At 43.5% G+C, this 22626-nt stretch overlaps 1 pseudogene; it reads right to left on the bottom strand.

Moving 5' to 3' along the window:
• Nucleotides 1–10389: 10389 nt before the first annotated feature.
• LOC123413362 lies at nt 10390–11066 on the bottom strand (annotated as a pseudogene).
• Nucleotides 11067–22626: the final 11560 nt, after the last annotated feature.

Consider the following 22626-nt stretch of genomic DNA (forward strand, 5'->3'; position numbering starts at 1 on the left):
TGTTGTTTTTACGCAGAAATAGAAGTTCTCGAAATGACCTGAAAATTTACGAAGAATTTTTGTGGAATATATGAAAAATACTAGCGCAAGAATCAGCGGAGGAAGTGGACCTGTGAGCCCACAAGCCCACAAGGCGCGCCCCCCCCCCTGGCCGTGCCTGGTAGGCTTGTGGGGCCCACAATGCTCCACCGCCTCCAATCTCAGGTCTATTTAGCCTCTTTCATCCGGAAAAAAATCAGGGAGAAGAGTTCATAGCGTTTTATGATACAGCGGCGCCGCCACCTCCTCTTCTTCCTCTGGAGGGCAGATTTGGAGTCCGTTCTGGGCTCCGGACAGGGGAAATCGTCGCCATCGTCATCATCAACCTTCCTTCATTGCCAATTCCATGATGCTCTTCACCGTTCGTGAGTAATCTCATCATAGGCTTGCTCGACGGTGATGGGTTGGATGAGATCTATCATGTAATCGAGTTAGTTCTGACGGGGATTGATCCCTAGTATCCACTATGTTCTGAGATTAATGTTGCTACTACTTTGCCATGCTTAATGCTTCTCACTAGGTCCCGAGTGCCATGATTTTAGATCTGAACCTATTATGTTCTCGTCAATATATGTGTGTTCTTGATCCTATCTTGCAAGTTGTAGTCACCTACTATGTGTTATGACCCGGCAACCCCGGAGTGACAATAGCCGGAACCACTCTCGGAGATTACCATAGTATGAGGAGTTCATGTATTCACCAAGTGTTAATGCGTTGGTCCGGTTCTTTATTAAAAGGAGAACCTTAATATACCGTAGTTTCCATTAGGACCCCGCTGCCACGGGAGGTATGGACAATAGATGGCATGGAAGTTCTTTTCCCTAAGCACGTATGACTACATACGGAATACATGCCTACATTACATTAACGAACTGGAGCTAGTTACATATCTCTCCGTGTTATAACGGTTGCATGATGAATAGCATCCGGCATAATCATCCATCACCGATCCAATGCCTACGAGTTTTCCTACTGGTCCTTGCTACGTTACTTTGCCTCTACTGCTGACACTACTGCTACTGTTACTCTGTTGCTTCTGTTGTTACTTTGCTGCTACTCCTGTCACTTTGTTGCTACTCGTTACTGTTGCTACTGTTGCTATCACACTACCTTGCTACTGATACTTTGCTGCATATACTAAATCTTTCAGGTGTGGTTGAATTGACAACTCAACTGCTAATACTTGAGAATATTCTTTGGCTTCCCCTTGAGTCGAATCAATAAATTTGGGTTGAATATTCTACCCTCAAAAACTGTTGCGATCCCCTATACTTGTGGGTTATCAAGACCTTTTTTGGCGTCGTTGCCGGGGAAGCCAAAGTCAAGAATAGTCTCGTGTCAACATGCTTTTTCTGGCGCCATTGCCGGCGAAGCACAGCTATATTCTCTGAGTCACTTGGGATTTACGTCTGCTGGTCACTATGAGGAATCTGAAAGATCCAAGAAATAAAGTCTTGCCCTCAACTACGAGGACAGGTAAGGAACTACCATCTAGCTATGCACTTGATTCACCTTTAGTTATGAGTAAGTTTGCAACACCACCTCCTGCTAGAAATCTTGATATGTCGCCTGTGCTTGATGATGCTACTTCTGCTGCCCATGATGCTTATGATGATGCTATGCTTGATACTGCTTTGCGTGATGATGCTATGCTTGATACTGCTTTGCCACTAGGTGCATTCCTTGTTGCACAAATTGCTAGAGTTGCTGCTAGATGTGATGATACTTCTGAAATTGCTGATACTATTGAAGTAGAACCTGTTATTTTGCCTGCTAGAACTAGCTCTCCTAGATATGAATTGTCTGATATGCCTGAGTGTTATGTTATGGAGGAAGAGATAGCTGAGGACTTTCTTGCTTGTAAGGATAGCTATGATGTTGAGAAATTACTGTGCAAGTGGAAAGAAAAATCTTTGAACGCTAGGATGAAATACGACCCGAAGTTTGCTACTTTGCCTATCTTTGTGACCGATAAGGATTATGAATTCTCTGTCGACCCTGAGTTAATCACTCTGGTCGAATCTGATCCTTTTCACGTTATGAGTCTGAAATGGTTGTAGCCCATCTTACCAAACTGCACGATATAGCCACCCTATTCACGAGTGAGGAAAAGATTCGCCACTACTATATCCTCAAGTTGTTTCCTTTCTCGCTAAAGGATGATGCTAAGACTTGGTTCACTTCTCTTGCTCCTGGTTGTGTGCGTAGCCCCCAGGATATGATCTACTACTTCTGTGAGAAATATTTCCCTGCCCATAAGAAGCAAGCTGCCTTGCAGGAAATATACAACTTTGTGCAAGTTGAAGAAGAGAGTCTCCCACAAGCTTGGGGGAGGCTCATCCAGCTACTGAATGCTTTGCCTAATCACCCTCTTGAGAAGAATGAAATACTTGATACCTTCTATAATGGACTTACCGATGCTTCTAGAGACCACCTAGATAGTTGTGTTGGTTGTGTTTTTAGGGAACAAATTGTAGAACAAGCTGAGATCCTATTGAATAATATCTTGTGCAATGAGAATGCTTGGACCATGGGTTCAGAAACCCATGCCCTTTCCTCCCAAACCATCCAAGAAAAAGGATGATGAGGATTTTGAGTGCTTTGTTGAAATGATTAGACCTGTCTTTCTGCAAATGCGTTTGACAGATATGCTCAAAATGTCTCCGTATGCTAAGTACATGAAGGATATTGTGACTAATAAGAGGAGGATACCTGAGGTTGAGATTTCCACCATGCCCGCTAATTATACCTTCAAGGGTGGAACTCCTAAGAAACTAGGTGATCCCGGAGTGCCCACTATACCTTGATCCATTAAAGGTAACTACGTTAGAACTGATTTATGCGACCTTGGAGCCGGTGTTAGTGTTATGCCTCTCTCTCTTTATCGTAGACTTGAACTGGATAAGTTGTCACCCAGTGAAATCTCTCTACAAATGGCCAACAAATCAACTACTTTCCCTATCAGCATTTGCGAGGATGTGCCTGTTGTGGTTGCAAACGTCACTATCTTAACAGACTTTGTTATTCTGGATATTCCTGAGGACGATGCCATGGCGGTCATCCTTGGAAGACCCTTTTTAAACACTGCAGGGGTTGTTACTGATTGCAACAAAGGCAACGGCACTTTCCATGTCAACGGTAATGTGCATACAGTGCACTTTCCGAGGAAACAATATCGAGTACATTGCATCAACGCTATCGAAAAAACTTCATCGATTCTTATTGGGAGCTTTGAATGCCCTATTCCTCCTGTTAAGATGAAGTATGATTTGCTTGTTGGGGAGATTCACATCCCCATTGAGGTAACCTAGTGACTATTCGAAAATTCTTCGTTCTCTTTTGCGATTCGAAAAAGTTTATCAAGGAGACTTGATCAACCTCATTGATGGATTTCTTTCGGTGACCATGAGATGGATGAATCGAGGAGTCACAAACCTCTGTTCCAAGCTTTCACCTTCGGTTGCTTAGAAGAAAATGATAGATTTAGTTTAGTTTTCCATGTTTTCTGTTTAGCGCTCCCATATACCCCCCATTATGATTTTGGGTATCGCCCGGACCATCCATGGGAGTAGACCAACTTATGCCAAAAGCCTAAGCTTGGGGGAGTACGTGTTTCTCACTGACTTTATATTCTTGCTTATGCTTTCACTTTGTTAGTTGGTGTTCACACTTTGCCACGGTATCATCCATGCTAGTTTATTTATTTTTCTCGTTTTCTTTTCGTGTGTCTGTCTAGTTTGAGAAAACCCAAAAAGATTTTCTTTTCTTCTTTTGCTTGTTGGGAGCTTTCCCGTGTAAATAGTTTTCTTTTTCTTTGGGTCAAGGTAGAAGACCATGGTTACAATGTTAGTGGCTCTCGCATCCATATCTGTTTATCTGTCAAAGAGCCATATTACTTTGTCTTCTTCTTTGTGTTTGTCTGCAGATTCCAGCTTAGTCGAATGCACGAGCACTCTTATTAGTGTTCACATCATTCGGTCGTGCAAGTGAAAGGCAATAATGACGATATATGATGAAGTGACTGATCCTGGAAAAGCTGGTATGAACTCGATCTATTTTGTTTTTGTAAATATGACTAGCTCATCGTTTCTAGTTCAGCTTTGTTGTGAGAAAAACATGTTTGCAATGACAACTTAGAGATCATAGTTGCTGATGCCATGCTTACTTAGCTAGGAGCTTATAATGGTTTGTCTTGGATGCCAACATGAATTTTGAGATGACTGTGTTGTAGTATGATAGGATGGTATCCTCCTTTGAATGATTCAAGTGGCTTGACTTGGCGCATGTTCACGCATGTAGTTGAAACAAAATCAACATAGCCTCTATGATATTCATGTTCATGGTGATTTATGTCCTACTCATGCTTGCACTCAATGTTAGTTAATCTCAATGCATTTTGATGACTCTTGTCGCTCTCTAGTTGGTCGCTTCCCAGTCTTTTGCTAGCCTTCACTTGTACTAAGCGGGAATACTGCTTGTGCATCCACTTCCATAAACCCAAAGTTGTTCCATATGAGTCCACCATACCTACCTATATGCGGTATCTACCTGCCGTTCCAAGTAAATTTGCATGTGCCACTCTCTAAACCTTCAAGAAATAATCTGTTTTGCATGCCCGAACCGCTCATGTGGTGATAGGGGGCTATCAGTATCTTCCATGCTAGGCGTGTTATCCTCGATATGTGTTTATTCACTATCATTCACGAGAAAGGGGTCGGTAATTGGAATGTCCAGTTCCATGCTCAAATCGAAAAGATAATTGCAAACAATACTCCCCCTGGATTGATGTTGGTATGGACGGCACCCGAGGATTCGGCTAGTCGTGGAGTGTGATTGATCGGTGGTGGGGGAGTCAAAACTTTACTTTTCTTTTTGGGAACCGCCTATAGCATGTGTAGAGTGGAAGATGGTGAAAACTCTTAGTCATTGCGTTGACAATGAAAGCATGCCACCCAAAATGATTATCTCTGTTTTAAAAGCTTGGGCTCTCGCACCTCTGCAAATCAATGCTTCCCTCTGCGAAGGGCCTGTCTATTTATGTTCCTGCTGAGTCATCCTCTTCTTATAAAAGCACCAATTAGAGAGCACCTCTGTCATTTTTATGCTTTGCTTTTAACTGTGATTGAGTATGACTGTGACTGGATCTTCTTTGCCATGAATTACAATGTTTAGTTAGCCCTTGGTCTTTGAAGGTGCTCTGCATTTATGTTTTGCGGTCTCAGAAAGAGCTAGCGAGATACCATCTGTTCGTACTGCTTCATGATTGTTTTGATTGAAGTGTTGACATTTGAGACTTATTATTATTTGCTCGTTAGTTGATTATGCCATTGATATGAGTTTACCATGAGACCTAGATGTCATTTTCTTATGTGGTTAGCTTGTGATCTTGCTGAAATTCTGGATATGAGTTAGACATAGTTGCAACAACAAGATCAAACAGAGTTCGTAAAAGTTTTCTTTTGTCTCTTTCAGTTTCTCAACTAAATTGCTTGAGGACAAGCAAGGTTTTAAGCTTGGGGGAGTTGATACGTCTCCATCATATCTACTTTTCCAAACTCTTTTGCCCTTATTTTGGACTCTAATTTGCATGATTTGAATGGAATTAACCCGGACTAACGCTGTTTTCAGCAGAATTGCCATTGTGTTGTTTTTGCGCAGAAATAAAAGTTCTCGGAATGACCTGAAAATTTACGGAGAATTTTGTGGAATATATGAAAAATACTGGCGCAACAATCAGCGAAGGAAGAGGAGCTGTGAGCCCACAAGCCCACCAGGCGCGGGCCCCCCCTGGCCGCGCGTGGCAGGCTTGTGGGGCCCACAATGCTCCACCGCCTCCAATCTCACGTCTATTTAGCCTCTTTCGTCCGGAAAAAAATAGGGAGAAGAGTTCATCGCGTTTTACGATACGGAGGCGCCGCCACCTCCTGTTCTTCCTCTGGAGGGTAGATCTAGAGTCCGTTCTGGGCTCCGGAGAGGGGAAATCATCGCCATCGTCATCATCAACCTTCCTTCATCGCCAATTCCATGATGCTCTTCACCATTCGTGAGTAATCTCATCGTAGGCTTGCTGGACGGTGATGGGTTGGATGAGATCTATCATGTAATCGAGTTAGTTTTGACGGGGATTGATCCCTAGTATCCACTATGTTCTGATATTAATGTTGCTACTACTTTGCCATGCTTAATGCTTGTCACTAGGGCCCGAGTGCCATGATTTCAGATCTGAACCTATTATGTTCTCATCAATATATGTGTGTTCTTGATCCTATCTTGCAAGTTGTAGTCACCTACTATGTGTTATGACCCAGCAACCCCGAAGTGACAATAGCCGGAACCACTCCCGGAGATGACCATAGTATGAGGAGTTCATGTATTCACCAAGTGTTAATGCGTTGGTCCGGTTCTTTATTAAAAGGAGAACCTTAATATCCCGTAGTTTCCATTAGGACCCCGCTGCCACGGGAGGGATGGACAATAGATGTCATGCAAGTTCTTTTCCCTATGCACATATGACTACATACGGAATACATGCCTACATTACATTAACGAACTGGAGCTAGTTACATATCTCTGCGTGTTATAACTGTTGCATGATGAATAGCATCCAGCATAATCATCCATCACCGATCAATTGCCTACGAGTTTTTCCTACTGGTCCTTGCTACGTTACTTTGATGCTACTGTTGTCACTACTGCTACTGTTACTTTGTTGCTTCTGTTGTTACTTTGCTGCTACTGTTGTCACTTTGCTGCTACTGGTTACTCTTTCTACTGTTGCTATGACACTACCTTTCTACTGATACTTTGTTGCAGATACTAAATCTTTCAGGTGTAGTTGAATTGACAACTCAACTGCTAATACTTGAGAATTTCTTTGGCTTCCCCTTGAGTCGAATCAACAAATTTGGGTTGAATACTCTACCCTCGAAAATTGTTGCGATCCCCTATACTTGTGGGTTATCAATAGCGACCTTAAAATTTTGTTTGTAAATGCCTCTTATAATGGTTCCAACTAAATAGAGTGCTCATTAGTTTTGTTTGTAACCATGTCTCTTATTTGCAACCAATTTGATGTAACAAAGAAGTAAGAGGGATTTCAAAAGTGGCTAACTTTGATAGCACAGCCATAGAACCTCCTTCCTGTGTGACTTCCTTCGAAGGCCACACGCCTAAGAGGCTTGGTGTCATGGAGCACGCCGTAGAGAGGAAGGTCTCCCTCTTTACCATGAAAATCTTGGTCTACTTTGTATGAGGGTTCTCATACAAGTACACAAGTACCTTTTGAGGTCAAATCAAATATCCCCAAAAACAAAAACACCAAAATTAGAACTGCCCATGTAAGCGGAAATCTCTTACATAGAAATTGAAATCCATGTCATGGAAGTACATCTCTTCATTCATCATCTCTTTGCTGATCTTAGATGTCGACATGGTACAACGGCTGTGGGCAGAAGCGGCGCCGTCTTAGTCATCATATCAGTGAATATACAAGACGGTTGGGGTGGTTTGGAGAGGGGGGAAGAGAGCTAAGGATGCGATGATACACGAAGAAGGCACTGCATAGGGCACGACAATCCTCTTCCATTTGGCACCCTACCGTTCTTGCGCTAACACGTGGGTCCATTGGGAACCTGACCCACATGTCAGTAGCCCAACCCACATGGTCCCAGTCCACCAAACGTTTGTCTGGGTGACGAAAGATCCCACCTACTTACCACTTTTTCTCGCATTTTTCTTGCGTCGGGAGGAGTACTTGGCGTGACGAAGCGGCATCTACAAAGGGAAATAATGGGGTGAACTGGCAGAGGTTACTTCTAGCTCTCACGTCTCTCTATCTCCCTCTCTACCTCTCCTCTCTCTTATTACAGACATTTTTTAGTTTCATCAAGACGTCCATGTCTCCAATAATTACTCCGTAAATATGAGGCTATCTGTATCTCGTAAACAAAGTTACTTGCTCTTCTGCTTTATCCTCACATCTGGTTCTTACACTTTAGCGTGTTCCCCTCTTTCTGTCTACCGTTTATCTATCTTACTTAGATCTCTACACTTTTTACAGTGTTTTCAGTTAGCGTGTGTCGGATTCCTGCATATGTTACCTCTTTTAAGTATTTGGGCGAACAATATTGAGGGAATGGAGTTGGTTGTTTTCCGCCAGTCTCTGCCACTCGTGGTAGATGTGTGAATTTTTCTTTATATAAACATTAACATCAAAGGATATATATTACTTTGTCTTTTCTCATTAGATTGAGTATATAACACTGATGCATAGCCTTTAACTGTCTCTTGGCATAAATGGTTACACATGTTGTCATAGATCTATATAATCTTTTTACGATCTGGTGCATCTCGGTCTTATATATTGTTTTATATTCGCAGACAACGATAAACTATGATGTTTTCTAGAATCTCAGTTGTCATGGTGGTGCATCCGCAGTTGACCGCTCTTTCTTGATTGTCCCTTTGCCTCGTTGTTATGAGTCGTACCTGGTAAATTCTGGGTACCGGTAACAAGAACATTTGTTTTGTGCCTTTGCTTCTATCGTTCTTACATAAGGAATAATATTAATCGAGCAATATAAGAGATATAAATAATGACACATAACCATTCTTTCTAGTAGCTTTTTGGCATGGTTGCTTTGATATACGAATCATACTTATTTTTATTCTTATTTTGCAGTATGGTTCTTGCTATTACCGGAAGCAGGTCCTCTCTTTGATTTCCTTATGGAAGGAAGAAGCTTCAGATGATGGTTTTGAAGAAGATGGTTTGAACCTTGTGTTTGGCATCGACGAGGAGTTGTCATACAATATTAAGTTTACCGATTGTGCTCACAGGTCCAAGTTTCCTGGTCCTAGGTGGGAAAAGATGATACGCCACTATGAGCTGTGTTACGATGATATTATTAAACTAGATTTGCAAGGCGAAGATTTCTTCTTTCACATTGAAATGAAGTTGAATGAAGCTCGAGGGAGTCACAAAGTCGTTCCCAAACCTTCTATTGGTATGTTACACTCGCCTATTAAAAGACCATGTGTCCTAAATCTCGACAAAGATCGTCGGACTAAATATTTGTTTTTACCATGTAGTGTGAGATTTATCCTTCATAGTGACCCTGTAGTCAATATTTCTAAGTATACTTTCAATTCATTCTGACATATTGATTTACCATGCAGCCACCATTTTTTGGTTCATACATGTTGACTTATAGATGATTTTATTGTTCAGCTCTTGAAGATATCAGTATATCCCACAGAAGCTACATAGACAAGACTATCTACACCCGAGGCATAAAACTTTCATATGCTGAAATGGTGTGTGTGACCAACCTTGTTTTAAGTGCTAAGGACACCCCTGTGATTGCCTTCGTGCACTATCTAAATTTTAGCAATGTTCAGGAAGGCAGCTTGGTTAGTCATTTTTTCTTTCTACAAGCCAACCTCCACATGTCATTCCCCTTGATGCAATGACACAACTTACAATGTTTTTTGTACAGAAAATACCTATTGTTGTTACCGATGCTCTCAGGATGAAGCTTGGATATTTTCCTCTAAAGGGCAGCATCAGACTTGTTGAACTTTCTAGGTCCGTCGATTTTTCTCGCACGTATTGCTTGCACAAAGATGGAAGGTTGGCAATATCCGGGTTTTCTGGTTTGACAAATGCAGCTAGGTTGGTAATAGACTCGGTTGTACTCTTCACAATACTCAAGGGAGCCATGGCCGATAAGGAGTTTCTCTCGCTTGTAATTGTTGGTCTCTACAATAAAACTGTCTAAAGTGTGGCACTTGCAGCAGGGCTCGATTGCACAAACAATGCTTCAACTTTTGTGTTGTTTGTTAGCTAGATACACAACTGCAGTTGGGACTAAGAAACTGTGACTCTTCTGTATGTAAACCCATGTGTGTTCTTAATGAAAAGACTTGCTTATGTTGGCCGTGCGGTCGTGATTCTCAGAGTGAACGTGTCAGCGCAAATTTCTATGATACGACATTACCCGGGCACGACCGTCCAAGGGTGTACAATTCAGCGGAAATGCTTGCAAGGTGTGGAGCCGTACCTTTGACAAGAAAGGTGTGTCTAGAAACATTCGCAATACTATGACTAAAAATGGCATATTAACTCTTATACGTTTACACTAGTTCATATTTGTTGTACCATATAACTGCAATAAACTTTGTTTACTCCATAAGCAAATGCATGATTAGAACAGAAACTACAACGACAAGCAAACCAATGTTTAGAAAAAACAAACAACCTACTTGATGTAATGTAAACCAAATGTGATCAGGAATATAAGATGACTAGAGAGCAATCCATCATTTTCATGGCCGACACCATCCAAATCTTCACCAGTCGTAGCCTCCCCAGGTCCTAGCACGCTTCTTGGACTTATCCAACTTTGCACGACGAAGTCCTTCCTGAGTGAAGGTGATGCGACTCCATATCTCGTATGCGGTGTAAGCGTCCTTTGTTGCGTACTCGACGTGCTTTATGGAGAGGGGCATGCACTCCCAGCGCATGTGATCTGCCCTGGTCAGCTTCTGCTTCATGGTCATGTAGTAGTCATCAATGAGCATGCTTGATACGTCACCAAGCGAGTCCATATACTTGGTGCTATCGAGCACCCTTCATTCTTTCTGCATGTCGACGAAGTGAGCGATCTGCGCGCATACTGCTCCAGCTTCTCGATATCCTGGTCGATGGAGAAGCCAGCAAAAGTGTACCTTTAGTCGAGGAGGAAGTTGTCGAACACCACACACCTGTCTTCTGCGGCGCTCAGTTGGAATAGCAGCACCAGCTTGGTCTTGCTGACGGAGAGCTGGATGAGGGCGGCATTATGTTTGTGTGTTGCCTCGTTGGTGTACTCAACATCAACTGTGACTATCTTGTTGCAGTGTATCTGGATGTGCTTCTCGTACTGATTGACAATGGCCTACACCTTCTGTAAGTTGTTGGTGTGGATGACGTGTAGCTTGGTGGTGCCCTGAGCCTGAAGCTCCTTGAGTTCCCTGATGAACCCCATGGCCTGCAGAACGGTTTTTGTGGAGAACGATCAGCGGGGCACACTGCGATGTCGATTGTATGTGGAGGAGGATATATGTGCGAAGGCCTGAATTTATGGCGTCACATGGCGGCAATCGATGAGTGCACGATCTCTGTGCCTATGCGTTCGTGCAGATATTGGGTTTGCGACGCAATCGCTCGGAGTGGTAACTATGCGTTCGTGAAGATCGTGTATTTACTGCATACACACTCGTGCATCTGACCCCTCACCTCCCCCTCCCCACTTAATCCTTTCATGAATTTTTTCCTTGCATCCGTGCAGTGAATACCTAACCATCTTTCCAGATCTACCTCATAGAGCTCTGCTCGGACCTCGGAGGCAGCGCCACACCCCGACAAATGGAAATGGAGATAGAGATGAATATGGAGATGGAGATGGAGAGGAGGATGAAACATTTTTCAAAACACTCTGCCTATGCGTTCGTGCAGATTGTGGGTTTGCGATGCAACCACTCGGAGTGGTAGTTATGCATTCGTGCAGATCGTGTATTTACTGCATACACACCCCTGCATATGACCCCTCACCTCCCCCTCCCCACTTAAGCCTTTCATGATTTTTTCTTGCAATTGTGCAGTGAATACATAACTGTCTTTCCAAATCTACCTCACAAAGCTCTGCTCGGACCACGGAGGCAGCGCCACACCCCGACAAATGGAAATGTAGATAGAAATTAATATGGAGATGGAGATGAAGAGGAGGATGAAAATGGAGATGGAGTCCCCTGCCTCTAGCAGCAACACGACGCAATCCTCTAGGGTTTCGACGGTGGCCGAAGGGGCGAGAAGCGGTGATGCCCCTCGATCCGAGGAACAAGAAGATGAATCTAGTCCGGACATCATCAGTGCCATCTCGGACGCAATCCTAAGTGAGATCATCTCCCGTTGCTCAAAAGACTACCTGTATCGAGAGTTGGAATATCCAATAGTGCAATGACCTACATGATCCACCACTGTTGCCCTGCACTAGAGTTGTTGTTATTTGAACCCTTTGACAATCACATGTATCTACAATAAACTCATGAACCCTTTCAACATTATGCATTCCTTGCGGAAAAAGAGCTGAGCTCATCATTGAGACGACCATGAAACTCGCTGGTCGTTATCCTGTGTGAGATCACTCGGCAGAGAGTAAAATGTTTTTGCTTACTACACATAGCTAGAGAGTATAAAATGTTGTTGCACCAAGATAAAAGGATACTAAGTAGTTTGGTTTTGGCAGTTGTGAGCTCCTTCGTGGGTGCACATCACAATAACAATGTTGTTAACAAGGTTACAGATAAAGGTACATGCATTGTTTCAGCACAATAACAATGCTACTAACAAAGTTACAGATTCAACAAAAGGTACAAGCAATGTTTCATCACCCCTACGTAAAACCCAGACAGAAAAGTGGCGGCAACATCTAGCCCCAACGTTGTTTTCACCACGTACAAGTGAATGGATCCGTTAAATCCAGGTGCTCAACGCGTGCATGTCTTAAATCCAGGTGCTTGTGGTTGCAACTTGCCGACAACCTAAGGCAAGCATATTTAGAAGCCTTTTTGTCCCACTGAAGCACCTCTCGTTGTTGTTTGTAAAATCCTTCCGTGAAGTCTTCGTGAGAAAGAAACTTAAGCCTGATAGTCTCCAGCTGTCTTGCGTTGAGGATAAAGAATCTTGCAAATGGAATGCTTTTCTCGCATTGTATATAGCCTAAAAGCGTCACTAACTTCAAACCAACATCGTAATGGTGCTTACAAGAACAATCGATCGTAAGACTTTCCTCATTAGATACTCCTCCCTAAATAGACAGAAAGATTTAAAATGCTTAAGGTCTATAAATAAAAATTCTCTTGAAACAACAAGTGGATGATTAAATCTAATTATCTCCGTTCTGATAGAAGTTTTTTTTTACTTTTTGTCTAGACACAGATGTGTCTAATACATACATATTTTTCCATGACATACAAATCTAAGACAAGCCTTTTTAGATGAATGGAGTAGTACACCATGCATGGTATGTGTTCTTATTGTGTGTGAGAATAATCACCTCGGTATACAAGTTTTCCAAGCTTCTGAAGCATTCCACCAAGGCAACGACTGCGCCCACATTATAATCCATATTGATCAGCAACGTCTTGACAGATTGTACCGTTGTGGATGTGCTGACTGTCGGCAAACACTTCATGAAGAATAAAACATAATACAAATTTGAATAAATATTGGATTACATGGAACTTGCTTTGTTCGAATGAATGCAACTAAAAATATTGTGGAAAGTCTGTACCTGAATAACTATACGGTGTTGTGTGATGCTAGATTCATCAAAAATAACAAATAATTTGCCCAAGACATCAAGTTTAGGTGTAGAGATGATAACTATCTGCAAGTTCTCGCTATGATCATCACAAATAAACCGTTGAAGTGAGGAGGCATCCTCTATAACAACTTCGCCATGGTGACCACAAATGCCAATGCTTATAAGGTTAGGTGAGTTTATTCTGATGCAGTGGCTCTTAATTGTCAAGACAAGCATCACGCATTTGAGTGCAGGGCAACTCCTATAGTCGATTATGCTTTGTAATGAGACTTTGGATATATCAACATCCACAAGCGAGAGTCTCCTGGGCAGTGGTAGTTAAAGCGCCCGTACATAATTTTCTGGTAACTTGCAAAGAGCAAAAACGATGGCGTGGAGAGAAGAGGAAATCTGAGGGTTGAATGCCGGTGGTGATGGCATAAGCGAAGGGCATGAGAATGGTAGGATGTCATGTTGTCTCATAAATTGTGGGAACATGTAGTAAAACTCAAGCACCTGGAGATTGTTCAATCTGGGGGATTCGAGCCAGACGTCAACGGTCGAGGTTCTGCACTCGAGTTAGAATGCCCGTATGCATGGGTTGTAAACTGCATCCTCATGGCCGAAGAAGATGACCTCTGGAATGTTTGAATCAACATCACCGACAGGTTCTCCACTAAAAAAAGTTCCAGTGTACGTTATGCGGATGAGCTCCTCTGTTGTGGCGGAGTAAGAGGAAATCAACTCGAAATCTACTTTTTTGAGGGGGTTAAGAACTCGAGCAAGAGGGATCTCACGTCAGTCCATATTCAGAGGAGCGGTGCGCCAAAGAGGGCGCCACTGGGTTGAGAGGATTTGTGTGCGGATGTCCTCCTTAGTGGAGAGACGGGAGATGATCTCACCGAGGATGGCATGTGGGAGGTCGCTGATGCGATCCGGACCAGACTCCTCTTCCTGATCCTCGGTTCCAGCAAGGGCACCCTCGCCGCTTCTAGCCGCTACCGCCAAACACCCAAAGGAGCGCATCTCCGGTGGCGGGAGCCTCGCCATCTTGGTGCTCGAGGCACCGGGCTGGATCTCCATCTCCGTCTCAATTGCTTGATTCGCGGCGCCTATGAGAAGCGCTCTATGCGATGTGGATCTGGACATACGGTTAGGTCTTCACTGCGCGCAGATCCAGACGGCTAAAAAATATATAACTCTACTTTTTTAATGTTTTGGATTGACACATTTCCGTGCCCTTGTGAGTTGGAGATTGTTGAGCTACACACAAGTGTTCCATGTGTAGTAAAGCCACGATCGTGTACTAGAATTTTAACAATGACTTTGCACGGGCTTGTAGCCTTTTCGTGCACGGTTTTGCAAGCATTATCACAGTAACAGGTTTTACCCTCTTATCTGAGGTGAGAGGCGACATTTGTGGCTCTCCCATGGTGCACGTATTTCATCGGCGAAACTCAACGGGGGCATCGATCTTCAGACCTCTGGGTCATGCTTTTTCAATGGGAAGGGCCACGCACATGCCCCTATGTGTTGGACATCGTTGCGATGTGATACCATTTCTGTGCGTGCACTGGCTGTACAGGCACGGTTCCGTGTGTACCAAGGACACGGCAGTGTACTAGAATATTAACACTGAATGTGCACGGGCATAGTAGAAGAACAATGTGCACTGCTCTGTGTTTGCGCAGAAGCTTTGTCGTTCAGCATAGTGACAATAGCACTTATGAGTTTAGCTGTGAGATCAAACTGTCCATAGAATTTTTGTAGTAGAGTCACGAGATGATGTCGAAGCATCACTCAAATGCGTAAAAAACAACCGAAATGAACATTTGTAATTCAATACGGTTATATATACTAAAGTGATGAAGGTAAACATTAAACCATTTTTAACTCTGAATTTAAACCACTGTCTAGCTGGACATGATAATATATTTAGTATATACGACCACCTCATGTCATAATTACATAGTAAAACGCATCATGTAGTCTGCTGGGTAGGAGACTACCAGGACACTATTCAGGAGAGATCATTGATTATAAGGCGCACTAAGCTCATATCTTGCATTCTTGGCCAGTGCTTTTCAATCGTGATCAGGACTATTGAGCCAACCTTCAGTTGAGATTCTTCTGCAACATCCGAAAATCCTGTTACTTCCATTCTTCAGTGAGCTTGTATCGAGTAAGTCGTCTTAACGTCAATTTTGTCATAGATCTGTACAAGGCTTACTGCGCCTCTAGGCGGAACGTAGACAAGCTTGGCCATCAATGTTTTTACAACACCTAATGGAATTCTCTGCAGATTGTTATGATGGAGAAGCAGCAATTTTTTAGCATGCACACAAAACAAATTAATTACTAGTGAAAATTAGAAGTATGTCAAAACAAATAAAAAATCACTTACTAGCCTGCTAGTCGTGATATTTGTGACGTTGAGATGGTGGACAAATGGTATTGTTGGGAAGTCATGGGCATTGAAGAGAATGTAAATAAGGTCTCCCATTTGTCTATAGGAGAGTTCTAACCCTGGTGTATGGACTATCCTATTGATGTAATCTTTCTCCGAAGCATTAAGTTCATATAGATATAAATAAATAAAAACTTGTTATGCCAATTTGCTTGAAGTAATAATGGCATGGAAAAGTACAAGAAGTTATACCGAGAGAGAATCTTTGGATTCAATTAGTGCAGTTAAAGGCATAGGCGATAGTATTGCTAATGTCTTATTTAAAATCACAAGTAGCTTTGAATAGTTGTCTGAATAGTTTGTGTATATAAAATTTAAGCAAAGGGGTAGGAGCATTAATATTAATTGAAACAAGGTACATTACCAAAATAAAAATCATAACGCAAATCAGAAGTTGTTGTAGGGGTAGATGAAAACCATACCGGCTGATGATTTTGGTTGTGCTCTATGACCTCCTCGACATTCACTGAGCCTCAGATCAATTCGAATAGAGAGACCTTCGCCATCTATGTTTATGATGATGATATCTTGCTGGCGAAGGTCATAATCACTCATTAACTTTGTCCAGCCAGGTCCATGAATTTTAGACCTGACAATTTCATCAGCGATGTTTACTTCATATGAGAGATTTTCATTTGTGAGAAGCACGGGGTTCTTAATTTTGCCTTCTTCTTCCAGAGCTCATTTCTTCCATTGGTTCACTAAGGAAACCACATGTTGTCTGCAATAGCATGGTATGTACTTTAAAAAAAATGCTTCAATCAGTAAGAAGGAATTCTTCAATCAGTTAAAATGTAGGGTTTTCCTCATTCGTAAAAAAATGCTTCACGCAGTAGTCTAGCATTTGGTAAAAGATGTGCTTTGAAAAATGCAATCATTTCATTGATTGTGCACATCTACTTGTAATGGAATCAGAGAAACATCTAGTTCGTCCTGTGAAAAACGTAACATGGTAGTAATTTATATGCATGTCGTGCCAAAATTTTCTACTTACACTGCATGTCTCATAACACACTGGCAGGTGAAGTGCTATTGTAGTACATCAAACGCATGTTTCTAATCCAGGGCGATTGATGTTATTACAGGTTTTGCAAGTCATAATTCTCCTGCAAAATATTTAGCAAACGTATAAGAAGTTACATGTGAATTTTGATATGCACGAAATTATCAACACAAGCATGTTCGAGTAAAGAGATGTTTACATGCAAAGTCCTGAAAAGACATGTGCAACGACTTGATTTATGACAGCTTAGTTCGTGCAGCGGTTGTAACAGGAAACTAGTGTTTACTTTGTTGCCAATGCAAAGATGTATGCCCAGCTAGTTATGGAAGTACCATTGCAAAATATATTTTTCCTGAAAACTTATCTAAGTAATTATGCATGGTATTAGCCAGTTGCATTGTATTACACACATCTGTATCTAATAGTGCGTAGGTTTTGTGTCCACGGGCTTGGATCTCCTTTCTAATTCTAGCACCTTCCTGAACCTATGATCTATCAGTGTCATCCACGCCCACAGGGCTGCTCTCCCACACCATTGTCTGTAAGGGATACCGTGCAATGCCTCCTCCACTTTCCCCTTTAACCTTCCCCCACATTGTTTTTAGTCACAGAGCTACTGTGTTCTCTCTAACGTTCACCTTTAAACTCAGCCCACACCAGTGGAGCTTATTTGTCTCCTACGTCTGGGACATCGTACCTCGCTGTCGGTTGTAGAGCTTTCTCCTGCTCTGACGAGGTCATTGATGTCGGCTATTGACGGCGTGCAAAGCTTCGTCCTCGCATTTAGCGGATCTGTATGAGATCACCACAAAATTTTAATCGTAATAGCGTAGATCTATCGATTTACAGCATGAAGAAACAAAAATCTCCAAGATAGAACAGATCATACAAAAAAATTGATGCGGAAATGGAGAGATAACGTATGTATCATAGAGTGAGTTCGAGGACCGAAAGAGAAGAGAGGGCGAGAGAGGAATAGAGAGTGTTGTACAGCGGGTTAGTCGGATATTGTTTTTACAGTAACGAGGGGGTTGTACTTGGGGCCACCAAAGCAAATGCTGAGGTTTTAGATTTGCACGTAGAAAGCTTCAATTGCCTCAGGAATCATGGTCGTGCCTTTGTCCTTTGAAATATTCTGGTTGAACATTCACTTAAACAGTCACGGCTTTACAATCCAAGGGGCACGTCTATGCGAATCAGTTGCAAATGTTTCAATTAACCAGTGGAGTATGAGAGGGTCCGTTGACACTCTAGTTGAGGCACGAGACTACATGAAGCACATGCACGATGTTCCGTTTGTTTCCTTAAATGTTTCCCATGACGACGGATTCAATGAGAGAGACAGGAGCATGGATCTCACTCTGGGTAAAGCACATTCGTGCACGTGCGGATAAGATATTTTGTCTAACGACAAGTTCAAGGAGAGGAGGAATGGACTACAGAGGCATGGTATTGTGTCTCTGATCACTCTATCAATTCACTCTAGTTTGAGTGTCGTACACATAGGCTTGAATCCACGAGAGATGTGAAGGCATGGGCAACATCATATTCCCCCACATGTGGCAGTGCGTCAAAATTAGATGCTAAATCACTGATAATAAGAGGATAATTTACTAGGTTTGTTTTTTAGCATGCTTAACTTTTTTTTGTTAAACCCTCCAAGGTTGCACAAACACATAGTGAACATCGTAAGAGAAAGCACACTATTGATGTCATAATTATTGCAGCTACTAAACACAAGCTATTATTCTGACAAGTTTTACACGAGACCTCTATGCTTTACACAGTAATTAGAAGATGGCAACTGCATCTCCCACACCCTGATTTCAGCATTCGCAAATGAATGGATTTGACAATTCCAAACACTCGACGCGTGTGTTTTCTAAATCCAGATGCATATGCTCGCAACTTATTGTTAGTTCAAGACTAGCACACTTAGAAGCCCTTTTGTACATCTGAAGCACCTTTTCGTTCTGTTTGTAGAATTTAACAGTGAAATCTTTGTGCAAGCAGAACTTGAGCTTGATGGTTTGTAGTATGCTTGCATTCTGAATAAATAATGTCACAAACTCAATGTTTGCCTTTGTGTCTTCATATTCTTCAAGTGTTATTGTCTTCAAGTACTTCAGAAACACGTAGTGCTTTTGGCGCCATTTATTTGTTAAACCTCTCTGATCCCATCCTCTTGCCTAGATATACACGGAGACTGAAAAACAGTTAATGTCTGGAAAGCACCTAAAATACCGCCAAGAACGTTCACTGGCTGTACAAACACAAAATAAAATAAATATAAAGGGCAACTAAAACTATTGTTGCGTTACTGCTATGTATGGGGAGGCCCATGGGATACCATGCATGTGAAAGCCATAGAATACTATGTATGCTACTATGGTACGGGTTCTCATTGTGTGTTAGATGATCACCTCAATAAATAGGTTATGCAGGCATTTGAAGCATCGCAACAATCCAACAACCTCATCTAGTTTAAAACATGTCTGTGAGATATATAAGGTCTTGAAGAATCCACCACTCCTGGTATGTTGTGCATGGGCAGGCCCTTCATTTGATCATAGTATATTATGTTATTAGTTTGTGTTTATGAAAGTGAATGCAACACAATGTATTCTGGAATACCAGTACCTGAATAACTGTAGAACCAAAGATGATCTTCCATTCATTAGATAAATCTGAAATTTTCCCCATGGTGTCCAGTTTAGGTGCAGAAACAATAGTTATTTCCAACCATGTATCTACAAAATCGTGGAGCAATCTTTGAAGTGAATGCGCATCCTCGATGTTGAGCTTCCCTCTGTCACAATGAATGGCGATGCTGATAAGATTAGGTGAGTTTATTCGCAGGCAGCGGAACTCCTTGTTGCAAAAAGCAGCAGGTATTGCACAGCAGGGAAACAGGAGTGGATCATGTTGTGTAATGAGACCTCCGATATGTAAAATTCCACCACTGAATGTCTCTTGAGTACTGGGAGGTGAATCATTTCTACTAGATTGTCTGCTTGTTTGGAGAGGGTGAATGTGACTGTGTGGTGGGAGGAGTAGAACCTCGAGATGGACACCGGTGCTGAGGGCATATATGAAGGGCGTCGTTGTGGTTGGCTGACGGCGCGATGGACGAATTTTGGGAATAGATGGTAGAACCCAATCACTTGGATTTTGTCCAGTTTTGCGGCTTGGAGCAACTCAACGACGGCACTGGGTTGGGAGTGGAGGTAGCTCGTCGGGATGCAGAGTCGGTGAACGGACCCCTCGTGGCTCGAGAGAGTGGCTCTAAGAAGGATAATATCGTCAGCGGCAAATTCTAAATGGTTGTCGATGCTGAGAGGTTGGAATTGAGTTACGATGTGAGTGGACTGGGCTACCTCCTTGGTGGGTAGAATGCAAATAATTTTGCACTTGATTGTTTCCAGACTGTTAAAGACACGAGTGACCGGGATATCACGACAGTCGAGGTTCAGCGGAGCGGTGCGCCATAGATTTCGCCATCGAGAGGCCACGGCTAGGGTGCGGATGCCATCCTTGAGAGGTAGACGGTAGATGATCTCACCAAGGATGGCGACTGGGAGGTCGCTGATGCGGTCGTTAGAAGATCCACGTTCTTGTTGCTCAAATCCACCTTCTTGTTGCTCAGATTCACTTATGCACTCGACCCACATGTCCATGCTCCTAGGGAGCGTACAATCTCTCCTCCTGTCCTTGCACCTAGTGGAAGTACACTCTGCCCTCCTTGTCGAAAGATGTATAATTGACCACCATGGTGGCGCGAACCTCGTCTTCTTGCTGCTGGAGGTAGCCGATTCCATGTCCATTGTGGTGTTCGTGGCGCCTCCGTTGAAGCTCTTTGTGTGGTGGATCTGTACAGAGTGTTAGGATTTTATGATATCACCCTTTTCTTTTCAAAGTACCGTATGTATACATAAAACTATTAATGAGACTAGTTTCGATGCAATGGATTGATGGCTGGACGAGACATGCTTGCAATGAAGCAGAGGCACGTCATCAGCGAACAATAAGCTTATTTTTAGATGTATCCAAAGCGCGTTGATACCAGTGCCTCGAGAACCCCACGGCCATGCCCGTAAAGGCTTCCCTGCGGTGCCCATACGGGCTTCACACCCGTGCCGGTATAGGTTCACTCTCGTGCCTGTAGGGGCTTCTAACATGTGGCTATAGACGCTTCCCCACCATGCATGTAGGGGCTTCAATCTCATGGGTGTAGAGGCTTCACTCCCGTGTCTGCACTGGCTTCACTCCCGTACCTGTACAGGCTTGACTCAGTGCTTGTAGAGGCTGCAATCCCATGGATATAATGGTTACACAACCGTGCCTATATGGGCCTCAATCCCATGTCTACAGAGGCTTCCCTCCCATGCATGGAAGGGCTTCACTCCCGTGGTTGTAGTGGCTTCACTACCGTGCCTATTAGGGGCTTCACTCACGTGGCTATAGAGGCTGCACTCCCGTGGCTATATAGACTTTAAAACTCACTAACTGGGTATTCGGACGCATGCCACTGCTACCACACTTTTGTGTATGCAGAGGGTGTTGACACGAGTGCCTCGAGAATCCCAAAAGCGTGACTGTAGAGGCTTCCCTCCCGTGCATGTAGGGGCTTCAATCCCATGCCTCTAGAGGCTCTAATCCAGCGCCAGTAGGGGCCCCACACCCGTGCGTGTAGGGGCTTTACTCCCGTGCATGTAGAGGCTTCAATCCCGTGGCTATAGGGGTTGCACACCTGTGCATGTTAGGGCCTCACTCCCGTGCCTGTTGGGGCTTCACTCCCGTGCCTGTAGAGGCTTTAATCCCGTGGCTATAGGTGTGCACACCCGTGCCTGTTGGGGCCTCACTCCCGTGGCCATTGGGGCTTCACTGTCGTGCCTCTAGGGGCTTCACTCTCGTGCATGTAGAGGCTTCAATGCCATGGCTATAGGGGTTGCACATCCGTGCATGTAGGGGCCTCACTCCCTTGTCTATAGAGGCTTCCCTACCGTGCCTCTAAGGGCTTCCCTCTGAAGCCTGTAGGGGCTCAATATCATGGATATGGAGGCTTTACACCCGTGCCACTAGAGGCTTCACTCCCGTGGCTATGGAGGCTTTTCCTCCTATGCATGTAGAGGCTTCAGTACCGTGGTTGTGAAGGCTTCACACCCATGCCTGTAGAATCTTCACTCCCGTGGCTGTGGAGGCTATCCTTTCGTGCCTGTAGGGGCTTCAATACCGTGGATGTGAAGGCTTCACTTCCGTGCTTGTAGGGGCTTCACTCCCGTGCGTGTAGAGGCTTCAATCCCGTGGCTATAGGTGATGCACACCCGTGCCTGTTGGGGCCTCACTCCCGTGGCTATTGGGGCTTCACTACCGTGCTTGTAGGGCCCTCACTCCCGTGCATGTAGAGGCTTCAATACTGTGGCATAGGGGATGCACATCTGTGCCTGTAGGGGGCTCACTCCCTTGTCTATAGAGGCTTCCCTACCATTCCTCTAAGGGCATCACTCCCGTGCATGTAAAGTCTTCAATACCGCGGCTATAAGAGTTGCACATCCATGCATGTAGTTGTTGTGCCTGTAGATGCTTCAATCCCGTGGCTATAGGGGCTTCACATACGTTCCTGTAGAGGCTTCAATCCCATTGTTATAGGTGTTGCACACCCGTGACTGCAGGGGCCACACTCCCGTGTCTATACAAGCTTCACTGCCGTGGTTGTAGAGGCTTCATTGTCGTGCCTGTACAGACTTTAAAACTCTCTAACTGCGTATTCC

Source organism: Hordeum vulgare, chromosome 7H (genome assembly GCF_904849725.1).
Source record: "Hordeum vulgare subsp. vulgare chromosome 7H, MorexV3_pseudomolecules_assembly, whole genome shotgun sequence".
Classification (NCBI taxonomy): Eukaryota; Viridiplantae; Streptophyta; class Magnoliopsida; order Poales; family Poaceae; genus Hordeum; species Hordeum vulgare.